Source organism: Lynx canadensis, chromosome A3 (genome assembly GCF_007474595.2).
Source record: "Lynx canadensis isolate LIC74 chromosome A3, mLynCan4.pri.v2, whole genome shotgun sequence".
Taxonomy (NCBI): domain Eukaryota; kingdom Metazoa; phylum Chordata; class Mammalia; order Carnivora; family Felidae; genus Lynx; species Lynx canadensis.
In genome coordinates, this window is record NC_044305.1 from 38,830,385 (window position 1) to 38,852,352 (window position 21,968).

At 39.3% G+C, this 21,968-nt stretch overlaps 1 pseudogene; it reads left to right on the forward strand.

The window, feature by feature from the left end:
- Positions 1 to 1,141: 1,141 nt before the first annotated feature.
- LOC115511204 lies at positions 1,142 to 15,840 on the forward strand (annotated as a pseudogene).
- Positions 15,841 to 21,968: the final 6,128 nt, after the last annotated feature.

The following is a 21,968-nucleotide window of genomic DNA, read 5'->3' on the forward strand; positions in this document are numbered from 1 at the left end:
TGCTAAGTGAAATTAGTCAGTCAGATATCATATGACTTCACTCATATGAGAACTTTAAGAGACAAAACAGATGAACATAGGGAGGGGACACAAAAATAATATAAAAACAGGGAGGAGACTCATAAATATGGAGAACAAAGTGAGGGTTACTGGAGGGGTTGTGGGAGGGGGGGATGGGCTAAAAATGTAAGGGGCACTAAGGAATCTACTCCTGAAATCATTGTTGCACTATATGCTAACTAATTTGGATGTAAATTTAAAAAAACAAAAAATAAAACAACTTAAAAAAAAACAATTAAATTATCTTCACTCAGTTAAACTGATGGAGGCAGGATAGTGGGCCACTGGCTTCTAAAATCCTCTTCAGAAGCAGGAATGACACACCAATGGGCTGGAGATCTGGAGGGGGTGACACATGAGGAGAGTGTCAGTCTGTGTCTGGGCCAGGCCTGGCAGTGGGTGCAGGCATCACAGTGGTGGTTTGGCAGAGTGAGATCTACAACCAAGATGGCTGGAAGTTTAGATTTTTCTGGTAATCCGTGAGCATGTTTGAGGACACTGTGGGTACAAATAGTGGAAAGCCATGATCTGGGATGATGACCACTGTCTCCTTCCTACAAATGCATTTATCAGGGCCGCCTGGGTGGCTCAGTTGGTTTCGCGTCTGACTTTGGCTCAGGTCATGAACTCACAGTTTGTGGGTTTGAGCCCCGCATCGGGCTCTGTGCTGACAGCTCAGAGCCCGAAGCCTGTTTCAGATTCTGTGTCTCCCTCTCTCTATGCCCCTCCCCCACTCGTGCTCTGTCTCCCTCTGTGTCAAAAATAAATAAACATTAAAAAAAAATTATCAAAAAAAATGCATTTATCACTGGGCTGTAAATGTGAGACATTTCAAAGGTGCTCCTCACCAAATACAGGAAACAACGAGATAATGGACAGCTTGCGGGAGATTCTGTTATCCCTATGTTTAAAAAAAATTAGCTATATTTCCATTGTTGCTCTCACTTTATCAAACAATCTTTTCTAATAAAATAAATAAATACTTATGGAGCTAGGTGCTACGGGGGATACAAAGGAAAAAAAAAAAAAAGAGTGAATTGAAGTGGTTCTTCCCATAGGCGGCGAAAGGTGATCTCCGAAAATGGTTCACTATTCACTTGACCCAGACAACCCTACAAAATCGTGCAAATCAAGAGGTTCAAATCTTTGTGTTCACTTTAAGAAGTGAATTTGAGGGGCGCCTGGGTGGCTCAGTCGGTTGAGCGTCCGACTTCGGCTCAGGTCACGATCTCGCGGTCTTGAGTTCGAGCCCCGCGTCGGGCTCTGGGCTGATGGCTCAGAGCCTGGAGCTTGCTTCCGATTCTGGGTCTCCCTCTCTCTCTGCCTCTCCCCCGTTCATGCTCTGTCTCTCTCTGTCTCAAAAATAAATAAATGTTAAAAAAAAATTAAAAAAAAAAGAAGTGAATGTGAAACTTCCCAGGCCATCAAGGGTATCCACATCCCAAAAGACACCAAGTATCTGAAGGGTGTCACTTTGCAGAAGCAATGTGTGGCTTCTGTCACTGCCAACTGAGTAGTTAGTAGGTGTGCCCAGGCCAAACAATGGAGCTGAACATAGGGTCAGTGACCCAAAAAGAGTGCTGAATTTTTTACTGAACATACTTAAAAATACAGAGAATAATGCTGAACTTAAGGCTTTAGATATAGATTCTCTGGTCATTGAGCACATCAGGTGAACAAAGCCTCCAAGATGTGGTAGAACTTACCAGAGCTCACGGTCAGATTAACCCATACATGAGCTCTCCCTGCCACATTGAGATGATCCTTCCTGAAAAAGAGCAGATTGTTCCTAAACCAGAAGAGGAACTTTCACAGAAGAACAAAGACATCCCAGAAGAAACTGAAGAAATAAAAACTTACGGCCTGGGAATAAATTTTATTTTGCATAAAATAATTGCAAGTAAAACAAACAAACAAAAAAGTGAGTTGAAGTGGCACATAACCTACTCAGCTCTCCTGTGATGACACTTGGATTACTATGGAAGCACGAGAAAGGATGAGGTCAATGACCTTCAGCACATGTTCCAGAGATGACATATATGACAATTTCCACTGTCCTATAAACTAGCTCTGTCAGGTAAAGATGAGTGTAAGACTATTCGGTACCCCCTCTCTCCCACTACTCCACACCCTGCTCCCATCCATTCTCCACCCTTCCCTTCCCTTCCCTGCCTGGGAGTCTGACCCTTGCTAACCAGAACTCCTTGCAGTTGCTTCTTGTTGGGTTTTGTCAATGGGAGCCACTGGTAGTACCGCTCTGAAACCCAGGCTGTAGGGGGCAGCCCTGCACCTGATACTTAAGAAAGCATTGTATATCACAGACACAGGCCAAATATATATATATATATATATATATATATATATATATATATATATCTCAAAGGGCACATGTGCACCTCTGTCACCCACACTTGGGATAAAGCACTACCAACAGTGCAAACAATGCTTGGTCTGTGGGAGAATTCAATACCAGAGTCCTTAGATAAAAGATCTATGAATTAACTTGTTAAACTCTTCCACTCTTCAGGGATACAATCAGTTTTTGAAGAATGAAGTATTGATTTCTAATAGTGCTCGGTATCCATTTTCTTGTTGCTCTTTGGATGTTCCAATTCTTGCTCTAGAAGTCCTCACAATTTAGTATGGTATTTACAACAGTTATGCGTGGCAGCTAAGGAATATTATATGTTGTGTATATGCAGTCTAGATGTCACCTGAACTTAGCATGATACCAATTCTTTACATTTGGCAACTGGATAAACATCAAATGCTACAACTGTGAACAGATTTATATCTTAAAAATATTTTGCGGTTTTATTAAATTAAAAAAATAAATACGAAATTGCCTTTCACATATTTTTTATTTAACTTTGAAACTAATTAATAATTAAAAACTTAATAGTGGTGACTGAGTGGCTCAGTTGGTTATGCATTCGACTTTGGCTCAGGTCATGATCTCCTGGTTCATGAATTCAAACCCCTCATCAAGCTGTCTGCTGCCAGCATGGAGCCTGTTTCAGATCCTCTGTTCCCCTCTGTCTCTGCCCCTACCAGACTTGTGCTCTCTCTCTCTCTCTCTCAAAAATAAATAAAGCATTTTAAAAAACTTAATAAATTTTGAATATTCTAAAACAAAAAACTTTTGAAGAAAAACATGAAAAATAATTTAAAATTTATATTTACTTTGCAAGTTTTATGAAAATTTACTGAAATGGTGAACACTTCAAGTACAATTACGTTTTATTTTTAGTTCTCCAATTTTTACTATCAACAAAACTTAAGTTATGTGGAATTTACATTATAAACATAGTGCTTTTATTAAAATTAAGACAAAAATTAATTTTGTGGAATATATGAATGGAATAAATTTATAAATTTATTATATCTTTATTTTATTATTCATCCAAATCTTGCTGGCCTTAACACAAGGCCAATCATATGAAATAACAATTTAATTTAGTTGTCTTTAATATTTTGTTCACTTTCAACTATACAAAAGCCTCAGATTTACACATACTTTTCAATTTTGTGGTAATAAAAGTATATTTTTTGTGTGGGGGCAAGGATTTGCAAACTTTTTTTTTATTAAAAAAATTTTTTTTAATGTTTATTTATTTTTGAGAGAGAGAGAAACAGAGCATAAGTGGAGGAGGGGCAGAGAGGGAGGGAGACACAGAATCCAAAGCAAGCTCCAGGCTCTTAGCTGTCAGCACAGAACCCGACATGGGGTTCAAACTCATGAACTGTGAGATCATGACTGGAGCCAAAGTCAGATGCTTAACTGACTAAGCCACCCACGCAGCCCACAGACTTTTTTTTGTTAAGAGCCAGATAGTTATTTGAGGCATTGTGGACCAGACATTGCCTGTTGCAACTTCTTTTTTTTTTTTTTTAATTTTTTTTCTTAACGTTTATTTATTATTGAGGGACAGAGAGAGACAGAGCATGAGCAGGGGAGGGGCAGAGAGAGGAGACACAGAATCTGAAGCAGGCTCCAGGCTCTGAGCTGTCAGCACAGAGCCCGACGTGGGGCTCGAACTCATGAACTGCGAGATCATGACCTGAGCCGAAGTCGGACGTTCAACCGACTGAGCCACCTAGGCACCCCTGTTGCAACTTCTTGATTTTCAGCTGAGTGGGTGAAAGCAGCCATAGACCATACGTATATGGGTCATAGCTGTGTTCTAAGAAAACTTACAAAAACAGGCAGTGGCCTCCATTTGGCGTACAGGTTATAATTTGCTGACCCCTGTGCCAGGTGTAGCAGACTCTGAAATGGAGATTTGTGTGCAGGAGACTTATTGAGAATACCGTCAGATGACAAGTGTAGGGGGAAGTAAGGCTAGCACAAAGAGAAATAGGCCTAGGATGATGCAATCACAGCACATACCTCAGCTGATCCCATGAGGAAGTCAGTATCAGGGGCAGCCCTTTAGTGTTATTCCACCTTGAAGCAAAAGAGACTGATCTTTATACCTTGACATGTCCTGGGCAGGGAGGGCAAGTTGTGATCTTGGAAAAGGCAGCTCCCTTAAGGAGAGAGCAGTGCTTGGAGAGGAGGGGCTCAGCTGTGACCTCCCAGCACCTGAGGAACAAATGCCTTCATCTTTTTAAAAACAATTTTTAAATGTTTGTTTATTTTGAGAGAGGTGGGGATGGGCAGAGAGGGAAGGAGGAGAGAATCCCAAGCAGACTCTGCTCTGTCAGCACATGGCCTGACACAGGGCTTGAACTCACAAACCATGAGATCATGACAAGCCAAAATCAGGAGTTGGACATTTAACAGACTGAGCCACCCAGGTGCCCCACAAGTATCTTCATCTTAAGGAAGGATGTGATGGTTAATTTTAAGCCTCAGCTTGGCTGGGCCAAGTGTCCAAATATCTGTTCAAGCATTCTTCTGGATGATTCTGTGATGGTGTTTTAGGATGAGGTTAGCATTTTAATCAGTGGACTTTGAGTAAAGCAGATTGCCTTCCATAAGCACGAGGGTGGGCCTCATTCAATTAATTGTCCTGAATAGAACAAAATAGACTGCCCAGGCAAGAGGGAATTCTGCCAGCAAACAGCATTCAGATTTGAATTGCAACATTGGCTCTTCTCTGAGCCTCTAGCCTGAAAGCCCACCTTCCAGAATTTGGACTTTCTAACCTCCATAATCACATGACCCAATTCCTTAAAATAAATCTCTGTAAACACACACACGCACGCACGCACGCACGCACACATCCTATTCGTTCTGTTTTTCTGGAGAAATCTAATATAAGGGATCTGGGTAAAGCACCATATTTGCTATGATTATCAAGGTAGGAGAACAGAACACATACAGTATGCAGTCTTGCTTTGTAACATTTAAATATTTAAATGCGTGACATGTGGATCTCCATTTGCACACTTCCTCCTGTCCAGTGGTGTGCTAGAGTCAGCTCATACCAGATCTCCATAACCAATTCCATGCATCTCCTCTCAACTCCGTGTTTAAATTTTTTTAATGTTTATTTATTCTTGAAAGAGAGAGAGAGAGAGACAGAGCATGAGCGGGGGAGGGGCAGAGTGAGAGAGGGACATAGAATCCAAAGCAGGCTCCAGGCTCTGGGCTGTCAGCATATAGCCCGACGCGGGGCTCAAACTCATGAGCCATGAGATCATGACTTGAGCTGACATCAGACGCTTAACTGACTGAGACACCCAGGCGCCCCTCAACTCCGTATTTAGTCACATCAGTCTGGTAGCTTGAAATTGTCATGGTAAGAGTATTTATACTATGGACATCAGCAAACACAACAAATCGGGGCTATTTTTTTGTTTCCAGACAGCTGATTGTTAAACATTTACCTGTATATGACTGCTTAGGTCCCACAAATATTAGAAGGAGGCTTTCCTCCATATCAGCAATTTCACCAGGAAGTTCCTTCTCATGATGCCATCTCCCCTGAGCTCTTGTGAGTGCATTTTCTCTCCATGACCCTCCCAGAATAGAGAAGTAACTCCCCATGGTTGCTTTGCTCTGAGTCCTTTCTCACTCCTTGATTATTCCCTGGTGAGTAGTCCTTGCATTACAGGCCCCCCATTTGAACATCTGAGATGAATTCCTTTTCTTACTGGGACCGTAATACAAGAAGTAAGTGGTAAATCTGTCTCTTACTTTATGCTCACCCTAAGATTCAATGACCATCTCCCTCTCCCCCTCTCCAGTTCTATCTTTAGGATCAGCAGCTGATAAGCTATTTCATTTTTCATCTACCCTGTCCATTTGTCCCTCTTGACCAAACATACCAGTGAATGTGTGCTATGGTTTAAGTCTTGATACAGACTACCAAGACACAGTCCAAAGAAAACTCACCATACCCAGTCATTTTGTTCTTTGGCCACCTTGGTTATTTAAAATACGTGTTAGTGTTGCTTAGTGAGGTTAGTTTTGGAATCCCCAAATATATAAAAAGAATACAAAAGCCAACTGTCACAACTAATTGGAAACATTGCATTTAGTTTTAGAAGGCAAGAGTAATAGAAATCACGTGGGGCTGTTCATCTGTTTGTCTCATCTCTTTAAATTACTTAACAAATCAAAAGCTCTTGTGGTTTCAACCTGTAATCTTATATCCTTGCATGTCCTGATTTACACATCCAGTAATCACTCCTAATAATCGCCCTGGGCTTAGGACAAGAAGGGCTGTTCTAGGCCCCTACACACCATGCAGATCATGAGAGCTATCTATTGTCATACAACAGCTTTGAAGTTTGGGATTTTTTTTTTTTTTCGAATTGCCTCTGCTTTTCCAAGCACCTCTGATCACACTGCTTCCCTGAGTTGCATTGCATTATTGACTCTAGACACAACATAGCTTTAGTGAGGTTTAATCAAAAAACAACAAAGAGGAACATCTTTTCATTTTCATTAGGTTTTACTAAGCACTCTTGTCTTTTTGCTTCAAAGAAAGAAAGAGAAAGAGGGGAAAGAAAGAAAGAAAGAAAGAAAGAAAGAAAGAAAGAAAGAAAGAGGAAGAAAGAAGAAAGAAAGAAAGAAAGAAAGAAAGAAAGAAAGAAAGAAAGAAAGAAACCATTTGGGTTGGTCTACCAAATTGTCCTAATAGGAGGGATGTAATATGATGTAATACTGGTAGATATCTCATAAGTAGGCCATCATAATAAAAACACATTTTTATAAACAATAATAAATACTATGCAATTTTTAACATTGATCAAGTTCTCATAGAAGGGAGAGGCTTCCTTTGTAGATACATAGGGAATTTGAGGGTAAGGAAGGAAACTGAACTCAGAATAGCAGAGGCTGGGGGAATGAGGCATCTCTATCTGGCAGGTTGGGTGAGGTTATTTGCAGAAACAAACAACTTCAGTCTCAGTGGCTTAAAGCAAGGTTTGTTTTTTACTCATGCTACATGAACAATAGGGGTTGGCTGTTGATATGGCTATCAGAGTGATGCTGGGAAGGGGGAGGAGCATGTAATAAATTCTATATTAGTTGTTAACATTTCTGTATGGGAGTGACACACATCTCTTCCACTTATATTTCATTGACCAAAAAAGGTCAACGGCCACATATAACTTCACAAGGTATGGGGAAGATCCCTGCCATGTGCCCAGAAAATGGAAGGGCCAGAAATAAGGTGACCGGAACTACTACTCTGGTGACCTGTGAAAGGTAAAGAAAGTTGTGAGAATGGCACAAAAGTGCCCATTACCTTTCCTTTTTTCCTGTTTCTTTGTGAGTGAAGAGAACATATATAGTAGATGCCAGAGACTGAAAAACTCCTACAGTTGATCATAATTTAGGGGAAAGAGACACTTCAGAACAAATTTGGAACCTTCCATTTCATGAAAGAAATTTTTGTGTAGTGTTAAATGGCCACACTTGATTATATCAAATAATGTTATTAAATTTTTTTTAATGTTTATTTAATTTTGAGAGAGAGAGAGAGACAGAGTCAGAGCATGAGTGGGGGAGGGGCAGAGAGAGATGGAGACAGAATCTGAAGCAGGCTCCGGCTCTGTGCTGACAGCTCAGTCACAAGCTGTGAGATCATGACCTGAGCTGAAGTCAGACACCTAACCAACTGAGCCACCCAGGCTCTCCTCAAATAATTTTAAATGTATTTTAATAGTGATGAAACATGGCAAGTGAAGATAATGGCTTAAAAGTTTCCCCAGAAAAGCCAAAGCAGGAAGGTCCCTGTGGTGCAGTGGTTTCCAATGCTCTAAGGGACATACGAAGGGAACCCTCCAAGAAAACTCAAGGGGAAATGGAGTGGCAGAGTAAAGTGCAACCTATACATAACTAAGTACTATGAATTGATGAAGAAACATTTATGACTTTCGCATTTTTGTAGTACACTAAAACGGTCCACTGTCAATGTTAGTTCTTGTCCAGGCAGAGAATATGATAACGCATCATGATAAGACATTGTCTTCACGTGCGCTTGGGTGGCTCAGTTGGTTAAGCGTCTGACTTCAGCTTGGGTCATGATCTCGCAGTTCTAGAGTCTGAGCCCCATGTCAGGCTCTGGGCTGGAGCCTGCTTCAGATTCTGTCTCCATCTCTCTGCCTCTCCCCTGCTCATGCTCTCTCTCTTTCTCTCTCGAATATAAAATAAAACAAAACAAAAATTTAAGACATTGTCTTCAGTCATGGATGGGATTTTCACCAGGAAAGCAGGGGTCATTACAGTGTGTCTACAGCCTGTAGTTCCACATTGGGCACTTCTCTGAGGCATCTCAGATTCTTGTTGCCTTTCATATGCCTAGTCCACTGCCTCTCCCTTCTTCCACAAAGAGGAAAAAAGAGAACTAACAAGATTAATACATAAATATTTATGGGTTACCAAAAAATCCAGTAGCATAAAGCCACTGTCGGTGGAGGGGACATCTACTGGATCACTTCTCCAATTCCGTTGTAGAAACTGTTGAGAGAACTGTCTCGTGGCTCCCACTGACCACAGCTGATGGATGAGCAGGGGACACAGGCAGGGGACACAAGCGTGCCCTTAACTTTGGCCAGGCACATTGTTTCTCTGGAAATTTGGAGGTTAAATTATTTAAAGAGGGAAAAAATTTTTTTCTTTGAAACAAATTCAGATTTACAGAAAAGTTGTAATACAGTACAAAGACGTTTGTTTGTCCCTAAATCATATGAGAGTAAGCCGCCGACACGATACCTCATCACCCTTAAACCGTTTAGTGTTTATTTCCCTCAAACAAAGACATTCTTTTATATGACAAAAATTAAACCATCAAAATCTGGAAATCCACACTGATATCTAGCCACCAGTTAATCCTCAGGCCACCCCAGTTCTATCACAGTCTCAGTAATGTCCTTTATAGCAAAAAGGTCCAGTTCAGAATCATCACATGTCTCTTTATTAGAGATTGGACTATTTAATGAAGTTTTAAAGTAGCATACAGTAAAACAAAGCCATCTAAAAAGGTATCTAGGGAAAAAATAAGTCTCCCCTTTCCCCTGGTTTTCAGAGGCAATCTCTGTTACCAGTGTCTCCTGCATACTTACAGTCTATCATACACAGCTTATGTGTATACATTGGTGAAGTGGGATGTCAAAATTCCTCTTAGCTCAGGCAAAAAATAAGATCAGATATAGGAGTTCCTCCTTTAAAAATGTTAGATATCCATTAAGAACTTTATTGATTGCCATCAAGACAAAGGATAAAGAAAGGAAGTTTCCAAGTGAATACATTTTCCCAGGTTTTTTTTTTTAAGCCTATTTATTTGTTTTGAGAGGGAGAAAGAGAACACAGGAGCAGGAGAGGGACAGAGAGAGAGGAACAGAAGACATCCCAAGTGGGCTTCGTACTGTCAGCATGGCCTGATGCAGGGCTTGATCCCACATCTTGAGATCATGACCTGAGCCCAAACCAAGAGTCAACTGAGCCATCAAAGTGCACCACATTTCCCCAGATTTTGAATATCAAAGTCATTGACCACTTAGAAAAGACAAAATTTCTTCTCTTGCCAATACTAATATATTGCCAGTTTAATAATTTATTTTTCTCTTTGTAGAAATTAAGTTTCCTTTGTTGTTTAGTTGTTTAAATGCTTGGAACATCTTTTAGATTATTATATAAATCATAAAATAATAGTGTAAAAATTGTTTTTTAAATTGTATTGGTTGGTGTATAAGATTCAAAAGTAAATTTCCTAAGCTGTTTTTTAAAAATGTTTAATCATTTTGAGAGAGTACGAGATGGGGAGGGACAGAGAGAGAGAGGGAGAGCGAGAGAGGGAGAGAGAGAATCCAAGAGGGCTACACACTGTCAGCACAGAGCCCAATGCAGGGCTCAAAGTCACAAACGATGAAATCATAGCCTGAGTCAAAATCGACAGTGGGATGCTTAACTGACTGAGCCACACATGTGCCCTTCCTAAGCTGTTTTTAATATTACACTGTATGCAATCATATAAATGTTTAATTTATCTTCATTTTAATGGCGCTGTGATGAAAAATTTAAAATTCATTTCTGCATCTTAAACAGAAGACAAAAACCTTTAGGGCACCTGTGTAGCTCAGTCACTAAAGCATCTGACTTCAGCTCAGGACATCATCTCACGGTTTGGAAGTTCCAGTCCTTCATTGGGTGAACTTGAGCCCCACTTCAGGTAAAACACAAGCCCCACTTCAGGTGAGCCCTGCTCTCTCTCCCCCCCACTCTCTCTCTTTCTGCCCCTCACTCACCTGCACCCTCTCTCAAAAAAAAAAAAAAAAAGACAAAAAACTTTTTTTCAGTAACATAAAATATGAGCCTGTAACTTAAAACATGGCAACCCTGATGTGGTCATCTTATTCCACTTCCCAATGGGCTAAAGAGAGAGGTGTATAGGCAGCAATATGAGCAAAATAAGATGAATTGAAGAAAACAGGGATGAACAAAAGAGAGTTTCTGAGGACATTCTGGTTCCTGCTCCCAGCCTCTTCCTGAGATTTGCCTTTGGAGTCTGTGCTATGAGATCCCACAAGACCCTTATAATAAATATCCACTCTCAGTCTTTTAAAATTGTTGCTTAAGCTAGTTTGAGTTGGTTTTTGTTACATGCAACATTCCTGAGGCATAGGGGATTGGAATGGATAGGGCAATAGAGGGTCACTTGAATGCAAAGAAATCTGAAGGAACACAACAATTACTGGATGGTTTCTGATATTGCTTGGGCTCTCCAAAAGAATCTTAAGGTTGTCCTTGAACAAGTTCAGGTAGCAGACCCAAATGGAAGAAGATAGGTACTCAAATAATTGTTTTCAAAATTTTTCTTTCATCAAATAATGAGCTACTGTCAGTTTATAGATTAAACTTCTTCTTTTACAGTTGTTCCACTACTAACTTAAAGGTCTTTCCTAATTCTTAGTTTTAGTTCAATAATTTTCCCCCCAAATTAAATATTTTTAATGTGCTTTATTGGCCATTTCTTGCCTCTCTCATCCAGAAGAACTATTTGAAATATGATAGAGATTATTACTTCTTACTGGTCTAAGAAAAGGCACTACTAACTAATTTCAGATTTTAGTAAAAGAGTTTAAAAACTCATGACAGTCTACTCAAGACATAAGCATGTACAGTGATAAAGGATTATGACTCAATTTTAATTTTAAAAAAATTCGTGAAAACAGCTCATAACCCCAAAGCTAGCATTTCTCACAGCTTTCCCTAACACAATATAATTTGTTAGTCTATTTGCTTTGGCACTCTCCTACAGTATGGAGTTTTCACCTCCACATTTTGGCAAAGTTTGGGCAACCATATTTAAGGCTGAGCACTGACTCTCATTCATGCTTTTTCATTTTCCCATGGGCCTGGTTCTGGCTTGCTGTTGGCAACTGCTCCTTCATAAACTTTTCAAGAAAGTGATAATGTGAACCCAGAGATGCTGAATATAGAGTTTGTAACTCCAATGTCAGTGGGGCTTGTAGGACAAAAGGTCCCAGTTGCCTTCGAAGGGGATTTGCCTCATTTCTCTTGACTCGTGTCCATTTCCAGAAACCTGGGAACCTTACATTACTGAGTATCTTATTTTGGCACTTTCAAGTTGCAAGCACTTTGACCATAATGTACTTCCAAGAGTTTCTTTAAGAATATGGAGATGGGGGGGGCGCCTGGGTGGCTGTCAGTTAAGCATCCGACTTCGGCTCAGGTCATGATCTCGCAGTCCGTGAGTTTGAGCCCCGCATCGGGCTCTGTGCTGACAGCTCAGAGCCTGGAGCCTGTTTCAGATTCTGTGTCTCCCTCTCTCTGACCCTCCCCCGTTCATGTTCCATCTCTCTCTGTCTCAAAATTAAATAAACGTTAAAAAAATTAAAAAAAAAAAGAATATGGAGATGGGAATGCAAGCTGGTGCAGCCACTCTGGAAAACAGTATGGAGGTTCCTCAAAAAACTAAAAATACAACTACCCTACGACCCAGCAATTGCACTACTAGGCATTTATCCAAGGCATACAGGTGTGCTGTTTCGAAGGGACACATGCACCCCCATGTTTATAGCAGCACTATCAACAATAGCCAAAGTATGGAAAGAGCCCAAATGTCCATCGATGGATGAATGGATAAAGAAGATGTGGTATATATATACAATGGAGTATTAGTCAGCAATCAAAAAGAATGAAGTCTTGCCATTTGCAACTACGTGGATGGAACTGGAGGGTATTATGCTAAGTGAACTTAGTCAGAGAAAGACAAAAATCATATGACTTCACTCATATGAGAACTTTAAGAGACAAAACAGATGAACATAGGGAGGGGAAACAAAAATAATATAAAAACAGGGAGGGGGACAAAACAGAAGAGACTCATAAATATGGAGAACAAAGTGAGGGTTACTGGAGGTGGTGTGGGAGGGGGGATGGGCTAAATGGGTAAGCGGCACTAAGGAACAAACCTACTCCTGAAATCACTGTTGCACTATATGCTAATTTGGATGTAAATTTAAAAAAATTAAAATTAAAAAAAAAAGAATATGGAGAAATAGTCTGCAATAGTCTCAAACCAGGGCAAAATAGTCCATAAAGACTATGGCCCTATACCATTATATTTGTCTTTGCATTAGTTAGGATACAGGTGGAACAGGAAGTAACAGAGAACTGAGAAAATAGTGGCTTGAACAAGGTAGTATTTTATTTTCTGTCACATAGATGTCTTGAAAAAACAGCCCATGGATGTTATGGTGGCTATGTTCCACAAATTTCTCAGGGATCCTGGCTCTTTCTAGCTTACCATACATTATGGCTAGATAACGGAATGTGGCTTTTATTTTTAATTGAAGTATATTTGATGCACAATGTTACATTAGTTTCAGGCGTATAACTTAATGATTTGACAAGTCTATATGTTATGCTATGCTCACCATTTGTCATCATATAACACTTACAATACCTGGAGTGTGGCTTTTGTACTGAAGATCCAAAACAACTTTAGCCATTACCTCTGCATTCCAGGCAGTAGAGTGAAAGACAGGAAGAAGGCAGGAAGTAAAATTTACTAGTCTGATGATTTCAAAGAAGGTCCCTACAAACTGTAATTTGCTTCTATACCAGGCTGCAAAGGAGTATGGGTAAATGGTTTTATTATGCAAAGCTTTATGCTTAACTAAAGGATTCTATTACCATAGAAGATGGAGAGAACAAATATTGGGGAACAACCATTGGTCTCACTCATAGTCTCATAAAGTTCTTTGGGGAGCATGCATAACTTTCTCCTGGTCTGACCTATTTAACGATCTCCCTGCATTCTTGCCAGCATTTGGTGTCACTATTTTTTATTTTACATATTCTGATACGTAGTGATATCTCATTCTGGTTTTAATTTGTATTCCCCTAATGGCTAATGAAGTTGAGTATCTTTTCACATGCTTATTTACCATCTGTACGTTCTCTTCAGAGAAATGTCTGCTCCTGTCCTTTGCCTGTTTTACGAATTTCCTTTAAGCTGTAGAGTTTTGAGAATTATTTTATATTCTAGGTATCAATCCTTTGTTGGATATGTAGTTGACAAATATCTCCTTGTGGTTTGTAGCTTATCTTTCTATCCCTTTAAGAGCTTTTTTCACAGAGCAAAAATTTTTTTGATGACTTATCCACTTTTTTCTGGGTATATTTCCTCCATTGAGCTACTTTTGTACGTATGTTAAAAATCAGCTGGGCATATTTATGTTGGTCAATTGCTACATTCTCTATTCTGTTCCACTAACTTATGTGTTTGTCTCTCTGCCAATACTACATTGTCTTGATATAGTAGCTATATAGTAAGCCTTAATATAAGGTAGAGTGGTTCCTCCCACTTTGTTCTTTGCTAAGATTATTTTAACTATTCCAGGGCCTGTACCTTTCATTATAAATTTTAGAATAAACTTGAATATGTTTATAGAAAACTTTGCTGGGATTTGGTAGAAATTGTATTATTTTGCACAGTGAAGGAAAAAATCAACAAAATGAAAAAGCAACCGACTGAATGAGAGAAGATATTTGCAAATGATATATCTGATAAAAGGCAAATATCCAAAATACATAAAGAACTTTATACAACTCAGCAGCAACAACAACAAAAATAATTTGATGTTAAAACGGGTAGAGGGAAGGGGGAGCTAGATGGCGGCGTAGTAGGAGGACCCTAAACCTGGCTGATTCCTCCAGTACAGCTAGATAAATATAAAATCATTCTAAATACTCATGAAATCAACCTGAGGACTGATGGAACAAACTGCACAACTAAGGGGAGATAAAAGGCCACTTTGAGGAAGATAGGAAGTGTGAAGAAATGGATCAGATAGCGGGTGCTGCAGGGGATAGGGAGCCCTGGCTTCAGAGAAAGGGGAGAGAGAATGAAGCAGACAGGGATAAGCACAAGGAGAACACTGCCTCAAAGTCATTGACTGGGAAAATGAGAGGGGCTGAATTTTGTGTTTTTGCCACCAGTAGAGCTCAAAGACCTGGAGTTTCAGAGGTCCCCAGGCTTGGCTGTGATAGAGACCTGAAGACACTGCCCTACTCTTGGAGGCAGGCAAACAATCGCAGGGGCAGACTGTGCAATCTGAAGATTGCCTAAGTGGTATGGGGAAAGACTGTTTTCTTTGGAGCACCTCTCTGGTGACAAAAGAGCAAACAGGAGCCATTTCCCTTCCCTGCCCCTCAGTATAGTTGCAGAGACACCTACAGAGGGCAGCTAACTGGGACATGGGCTGTTTTGTCTGTTGGCTCCAAATCCCATGCCCCTGAGTTCTGGTATGACTACACTTCTGGGTGAAACTTGCATCAGTCCTAGCACAGTGAGACCCTTTCTCAGAAGACCAGTGCAGGTTCCTGCCGTAACCAAGCACCTGAATTGGAATTTTGAAAGTCAACAGCCTGGCTAGGGTAGAGCCCAGGGTGCGCTGTGGTGCTCTAGGTGGGCAAGCAACCCAGAGACAGATCATGTGAAATCACCGATCTGAAAAACACCTGTGATGCACAAGGAGAAGTTGTTCACTTCTCTGAGTGTTTCCTTGAGAGCAGCAGGCACGGATTCCCCTCTCCAGGGTAAAAAGAGCAGGCTGGCACCATTTCCTTTCCCTGCCCCTCAGCATAAACCAACTTCAGTAAACAGCACAACGCTAACACTGGCAGCCTAAACTGCTTACACCAAGTCCCACCCCTCTGCTCTGTGCAGGTGCTGCTTTTCTCCTGCAAGTGTGCCTGAGGACCAGCGCAACAGGCCCTTCTCCAAGAAGACCAGCACAAACCCACACACCACATTCATGGGCCATAGAGTTCTACAAGACCTTCATATCTAGCGGAAACAGCATCAGTTCTCTTTTAGCAAGTGGACCAGAGCATATCTAGTTAAAACTTGCTACACTCTGGCCAAGGTCCAAACACTCCCACTACAAGCAAGGAGAAACTCTGCAGATGACTGACCTGAGGGATAGAGCAGCCATAACATAGCAGCTGAGGGCATGCAGAGTCACTTCCTGAAGCACCAGTCCCTGGACATTATATGACCTCTTCTTCATAAAGTCATTACTCTCAGGAACCGGAAATTAAGTTTTTCCTAACACAGAGAAGACAGAGACTTAGATAAAATGTCAAGATTGAGGAATTCATCCCAAAAGAAAGAACAAGAAAAGGTCATGGCCAGGGGTCTAGTCAAAATAGATACAAGCATATGCTTGATCTAGAATTTATTTATTTATTTATTTATTTATTTATTTATTTTTTAATTTTTTTTTCAACGTTTATTTTTGGGACAGAGAGAGACAGAGCATGAACGGGGGAGGGGCAGAGAGAGAGGGAGACACAGAATCGGAAACAGGCTCCAGGCTCTGAGCCATCAGCCCAGAGCCTGACGCGGGGCTCGAACTCACGGACCGCGAGATCGTGACCTGGCTGAAGTCGGACGCCCAACCGACTGCGCCACCCAGGCGCCCCATGCTTGATCTAGAATTTAAAGCAACAATTATAAGGATACTAGATGGGCTTGAGAAAAGCATTGAAGACATCAGGAAAACCCTTACTGTAGAGAAAAAAAAGGTAAAAAACATATCAGGCCGAAATGAAAAATGCAATAACTGAGATTCAAAACCAACTGGTTGTAAAGAACACAAAGATAGATGGAGAGGAATGAATAAGTGATATAGAAAATAGAATTATGGGGGGAAATGAAGCTGAACAATAAAGGGAAGTAAAAATCTTAGATCACAAAAGTAGACTTAGTGAACTCAGTGACTCTATCAATTGTAATGATATTTGTATCATAGGAGTCCCAGAAGAAGAAAAGAGAGAAGGGGGCAGGGAGAAGGTTTATTTGAGGAAATTATAGTTGAAAACTTCCTTAATATGGGGAAGGAAACAGATATCCAAATCCAGGAGCCACAGAGAACTCCCATTAAAATCAACAAAAGCAGGCCAACACCAAGACATATTGTAGTTAAATTTGCAAAATATAAAGAAAAAGACAAAAGAAGTTCCTAACTTATAAGGGAAGACCAATAAGGTTAGCAGCACATCTCTCCACAGAAACTTGGCAGGTCAGAAGGGGGTGGCATGATATATTCAATGTACTGAATGGGAAAAATATGCAGCCAAAAATATTCTATCCAGCAAGGCTATTATTCAGAATAGAAGGATAGATAAAGAGTTTCCCAGACAAACACACATTAAAGGGGTTTGTGATCACTAAAACAGCCTGAAAGAAATATTAAAGGGGACTCTTTCAGTGGAGGAAAAACACAGAAAGCAACAAAGACTAGAAAGGAACAAAGAAATCTCCAGCAACAGTGACAAAAAAAGTAATAAAATGGCACCAAGTTCATATCTATCAATAATGACTCTGAATGTAAATGGACTAAATGCTCCAATAAAAAGACGTAGGGTGCTGAGGGTTGATGGGGGGTGGGAGGGAGGGGAGGGTGGGTGATGGGTATTGAGGAGGGCACCTTTTGGGATGAGCACTGGGTGTTGTATGGAAACCAATTTGTCAATAAATTTCATATATAAAAAAAAACTGCTTTTGTAAAAGGAAAAAAAAATAAAAAAAAATAAATATCTGCTCTAAAAGTAATTAAAGGTATACAAAGAGATATGGCAAAGAGGATTGCTTCAGCATGGGATGTAACAACATCAACAAGGACATGGTTAAATGAATTTTACATCTATCCTGTGGACGGCTATGCAGCAGTTAAAACTATGTGTGGTGACATGTATTAACTAGACTTACATGGTGATCATTTTGCAGTATATACCAATAATGAATCATTATGTTGTACACTGAAACTGATACTATGTTTCTTGCCAGTTATATCTCAATAAAAAGAGTAACATAAAAAAAAAAAGACGTAGGGTGTCAGAATGGATTAAAAAAAAAAAACCTATTTATATGCTGTCTACAAGAGACTCATTTTAGACCTAAAGACACAAGCAGATAGAAAGTGAGGGGGTGGAGAAATATTTATCATGCATATGGACATCAGAAGAAAGCTGGAATAGCAAGACTTACATCAGACAAACTAGATTTTAAACCAGAGAGTGTAACAAGAGATGAAGCAGGGCACTATATAATAATAAAGAGGCTTATCCAAAAAGAAGACCTAACAATTGTAAATATTTATGCTCCCAACTTGAAATAACCCAAATGTATAAAACAACTAATACCAAGCATAAAGGAACTCACTGATAATAATACAATAATAGTAGGGGACTGTAACAGCTGACATACATCAATGGATAGATCATCTACACAGAAAATCAACAAGGAAACAATGGTTTGAATGATACACTAGACCAGATGGACTTAACAAATATATTCAGAACTTTTCATCCTAAAGCAATAGAATATACATTCTTTTCAAGTGCACATGGGGCATTGTCCAGAATAAATCACATACCAGGTCACAAATCAGGCTTCAACAAGTGCAAAAAACAAGTACAAAAAGATGGAGATCATACCATGTACATTTTCCAAACACAATGCTATGAAACTTGAAGTCAACCACAATAAACAATTTGGAAAGACCAAAAAGACATGGAGGTTAAAGAACATCCTACCAAAGAATGAATGGGTCAACCAAAAAATTAAAGAAGAAATTTTAAAAAATACATGGAAATGAATGAAAATAAAAACATGACAGTCCAAAACCTTTGTGATGCAGCAAAAGCAGCCATAAGAGAGATGTACATAGCAAGACAGGTCTACCTCAAGAAGCAATAAAAATCTCAAATAAGCAACCTAGTCTTACACCTAAAGGAGCTAGAAAAAGAACAACAAATGAAGCCTAAAGCCAACAGAAGAAGAGAAATAATACAGATTAGAGCAAAAATAAATGATAAAGAAAACAGTAGAACAGATCAGTGAAACTGGGAGCTGATTCTTTGAAAAAATTAATAAAATTAATATACCCCTAGCCAAATTTATCACAAATATAAGAGAAAGGATCCAAATAAATAAAATCACAAACGAGAGAGGAGAAATAACAATCAACATTGCGGAAATACAAACAGTTATAAGAGAATGTTATGAAAAACTATATACCAAAAAATTGGACAATCTGGAAGAAATGGATACATTCCTAGAAACATAACATATAAACTACCAAAACTGAAACAGGAAGAAATAGAAAACTTTGACAGACCAACAATCAGCAAAAACAAATTGAATCAGTAATCCAAAATCTCTCAACAAACAAAAGTCTAGGGCCAGATGGCCTCATAGGGGAATTTTACAAAACACTTAAAGAAGAGTTAGTATCTCCTCTTCTCAAACTATTCCAAAAAATAGAAATGGAGGAACAACTTTCAATCTCATTTTATGAGGACAGCATTACCTTGATTACAAAAGGTAATCAGACAAAGGCTCCACTAAAAAAGAGAACTATAGGCCAATATCCCCGATGAACATGGATGCAAAAATTCTCAGTAAAATACTAGCAAATTGAATCCAATAGTACATTAAAAGAATCATTCACCACAAAAGAATGGTTCAATATTCATAAATCAACCAATGTGATACACCACATTAATAAAAGAAAGGATAAGAACCATATGATTCTTTCAATAGATGCAGAAAAAGCATTTGACAAAGTACAACATCTATTCTCGATAAAAACCCTCAACAAAGCAGGGGTAGATGGAATATATCTCAACATGATAAAGGCCATATAGGAAAAAAAAAAAAACCCACAGCTAATATCATCCTCAATAGGGAAAAACTGAGAACTTTTCCTCTACAGTTAGGGAGAAGACAGGGATGACCACCATCACCACTGTTATTTAACATAGTGCTGGAAGTCTAGCCCTGGCAATCAGACAACAAAAAGAAATAAAAGGCATCCAAATCAGCAAGGAAGAAGTCAAACTTTTCACTATTTGCAGATGAATTGATACTCTACATAGAAAACCTGCAGGACTCCACTAAAAAACTGCTAGAACTGAGACACTAATTCAGTAAAGTCACAAGATATAAAATCAATGTACAGAAATTTGTTGCATTTCTATACACCAATAATGAAGCAGCAGAAAGAAAAATCAAAGAGTCAATCTCATTTACAATTGCATCAAAAACCGTAAGATACCTAGGAATAAACCTAACCAAAGAGGAAAAGATCTGTACTCTGAAAACTGTAAAACCCAAGGGCGTCTGGGTGGTTCAGTCCGGTTAAGTGTCCAACTCTTGATTTCGGCTCAGGTCATGATCTCACAAATTGTGAGATCAAGCACTGTGTCAGAGTACAGGCTCTGTGCTGACGATGTGGAGCTTACTTGGGATTTTCTGTCTCTCCCTTTCTCTCTGTCCCTCCTCCACTCACACACACACGCGCACACACACACACACACACACGCTCTCTCTCTCTCGCTCTCGCTCTGTCTTTCTCTCAAATAAATGTTAGAAAAACTATAAAACACTTATGAAAGAAATTGAAGATGACACAAAGAAATGGAAAAACAGTACATGGTCATAGGTTGGAAGAATAAATATTGTTAAAATGTCTATACTACCTAAAGCCATCTACACATTTAATGCAATCCCTATCAAAATACCACTAGAATTTTTCACAGAGCTATAACAAACAATCCTAAAATTTGTATGAAACTTGTTACAAAAGACCCTAAATAGCCAAAGCAGTCTTGAAAAAGCAAAACAAATCTGGAGGCATCACAATTCCAGACTTTAAGTTATATTACAAAGCTGTAGTGATCATGACAGTATCGTACTGTCAAAACAAACAAAAACAGACACAGAGATCAATGGAATAGAATAGAAAACTCAAAAATGGACTCATAAATATATGATCAACTAATCTTCCACGAAGAAGGAAAGAATATCCAATAAGAAAAGGCCAGTCTCTTCAACAAATGGTGCTGGAAAAACTGGATGGCAACATGCAAAAGAATAAAACTGGACCACCTTCTTAACACCATATACAAAATAAACTCAAAACGGATGACAGACCTAAATGTGAAGAGGAAACCATCAAAATCCTAGAGGAGAACACAGGCAGTAACCTCTTTGACATCAGCCATAGCAACTTCTTACTAAATACATCTCCTAAGGCAATGGAAACAAAAGCAAAAATAAACTATTGGGACTTCATCAAGATAAAAAGCTTCTGCACAGCCAAGGAAACAATTAACAAAACTAAAAGGCAACCTTCAGAATGGAAGAAGATATTTGCGAATGACATATAGGATAAAATGTTAGCACCCAAAAGAAAAACTTATAAAGCTCAACACCCAAAAAACAAACAATCCAGTTTAAAAATGGGCAGAAGACACGAATAGACACTTTTCCAAAGAAGACATTCAGACCATGAATGTCTAGCCAACAGACACATGAAAAGATGCTCAACATCATTCATTATCAGGCAATTACAAATCCAAACTACACTGAGATACCACCTCATACCTGTCGGAATGGCTAAAATTAACAACACAGGAAACAACAGATGTTGTCAAGGATGTGGAGAAAGGGGAAATCTCCTGCACTGTTGGTGGGAATGCAAACTGATGCAGCCACTCTGGAAAACAGTATGCAGATTCCTCAAAAAAATAAAAATAGAACTACCCTATAATAGCACTACTAGGTATTTACCCAAAGGATTCAAAAAAAGTGATTCAAAGGGAAACATGTTTATAGCAGCATTATCAATAGTCAAATTATGGAAAAATCCCAAATGTCCATCGACTGATAAATGGATAAAGAAGATGTGTTATATATAAACAATGGAATATTACACAGCCATTTGCAGTGACATGGATGGAGCTAGAGAGTATTACTCTAAGTGAAATAAGTCAAAGAAAAACAAATGTCATATGATTTCACTCATATGTGGAATTTGAGAAGGAAAACAGAAAACCATAGGTGATAAACACACACACACACACACAGAGGCAAACCATAAAGCAGGCTCAACTATAGAGAACAAACTGA